The following is a 2,085-nucleotide window of genomic DNA, read 5'->3' on the forward strand; positions in this document are numbered from 1 at the left end:
AGCAAGGTTTCAATATTAGTAGTTAACGTGCGCTAACCACCGCGTCACAATCGTCGTCGTTGCCGTTGCTCTGGCCGTCATCTGAAATAGCCTTTAGGGGATGTCTGAGTCACTGTCGCAAAGAAATACAGGATTCTACACCACCAGGAACGCTGTTGTTTGAACTGCTCCAAGAAATAGCGCGTTTTTCTCCGGTCATCGCCGCTACTGGCATTCTTCATAGTGACGGCAGTATGGATTGAGCGTTGGCAGGCTTAAAGCAGGCTCGAGAAGGCATGAAACGCGTTTTTCTTGATCAACTACTGTCCTCTAGGTTTGAAAATATCCAGTTATGCAATTGGCAGCAGTAGTTCCTCTTTGGCAATATCGAGCAAATATCGCAATACCGCAGTAACGAGCCGCACGAGTGTGATTCGTCATTGTCGATTTTCGTAGTCTCTGATGACGACTACAGGTCCGAATTTGCGGTTAGTTTTATGTAGCTATCGTAGAAATGAGTACCTGCAAAATTTCTATCTGGACGATTTTTGTTCCTCATGGACGTCGACAGTTTCATAACTGATTTGAAAGTAAATTGGCTCCTATTCCTTAGTTTCAGTAAGTAATAACGTTATCATTCCTCAAAGCTCTTTACACGTTGATTCCTGTAAAAGTAGAGACACCATAGTACGGGGGAATAATGAAAATTACTGTAAGACGTCACCGCTCAGTCTTTCTGTAGCAAGGAAAAATTGTAAAAGACCTTATCACGTCGTTATCGTGCATTCGGTACCAATAAAATATAAAAATCGTCGTATTGGTACTAGGCTCTGTAAACGTCAGCACTAGCCATGGCAACGCAAAAGAAATTTGATTTTTGTCATCGGGATTCAGAAAGCAAAGTGCTGAAATTGGGTTCTCAAACGTTGTAAAGTTGACTTAGCTTAAGTAGGAAAATGCGCCACTTATAGGTTGCAGTTCATGCGCGAGTTCACTACGCAGTGTGGTATGTTGGCTACAGTTTGATTCAAAAAACAGGTTCCATTATTTAGGGCAGTGTTGACCGCTATTACCGAAATTGTGGGCACATCAAGAGCAGGTGATTCTACATGAAGAAAAAAAGCTTACTCCATTGAGTTCACAGTCCCTATTACAGTACGGACTTCAACAACTTTTTCAAACATGGCGATGTTCCCCCACCGATCTTCGTGCACATTCCTTGTTTCGTTTCCATGGCTGACTTCGAAATCTTTTGACGCTTGAGCTCGTGCGAGTTTTTTGCACACTGATGATAGATTTTGTTATTACATTGAATTTCAACTGTGGCGTTATTCCTGGCGACAGGGTCGGAGGACGTTCTGTGCGAAAAGTTGGATGAGTGCGTAGCCGGCGCGTTAACCAAAGTTGGTACTGCCTTTTGTCTCGGTGCCCTGTTTTCTCTGATAGTGTTCAAAAGGCGCCCATTGCCCGTCGTGTTCGCCTTCGGTTGCGGATTCGGAATGGGCTACAACAACTGCCACCACACTTTCAACGATTCCGCCTAGCTGCGCGGCTTCCCGCTAAATGCAATACATAAAGATTCAGTGCCAGCAGCTGACACTCTAAATTCTCTGTTTTTTCATTAAAGAGTCTCTCTCTCTCTCACCTGAAACTGATCGCTTGCTGTTTGTGTAGCATATGGATTATGCAACTTTACTACCTTGCTTAATTACTAAACGATAAAGGCCTCAAGGGGACTTTTACCGCACGGGGAGGATTTAGCGTTGGTTGCCGGCGGAACAAATCACTGGCCCGTCAGCACAACTCATTGGTCCAAAACCCTTTTCCCAAGCATCTCAGCCCAGAAAAGTCGAGCACCAGGCCAGGGGAAATCTCGTATTTATTAGAAAATACTTGGGTACTCGCTGGCAAGAGGGATCGAACCCAGCATCTCCCGTATGCGAGGCGCATGTTTTACCCTAAGATAATCGCTCCGGTTGAAGGGCAACTAAGGGCATGACTACGGTTATTGCTCTGTTTCATGCGGCCAGGAGTCGCTTGTCCTTCTGAGAAAGTTATAAGGTTCTGGGAACCCTGCACATATTTAATAGACTTATCGCTTTGTTA

The 2,085-nt window shown here is 44.7% G+C and overlaps 1 pseudogene; it reads left to right on the forward strand.

Moving 5' to 3' along the window:
• The first annotated feature begins 1,298 nt into the window (after nt 1–1,298).
• On the forward strand, nt 1,299–1,604 carry LOC149327396 (MICOS complex subunit MIC10 pseudogene; annotated as a pseudogene).
• Nucleotides 1,605–2,085: the final 481 nt, after the last annotated feature.

This window comes from Amblyomma mixtum, chromosome 10 (assembly GCF_055824585.1).
Source record: "Amblyomma mixtum isolate Tamu chromosome 10, ASM5582458v1, whole genome shotgun sequence".
NCBI lineage: Eukaryota > Metazoa > Arthropoda > Arachnida > Ixodida > Ixodidae > Amblyomma > Amblyomma mixtum.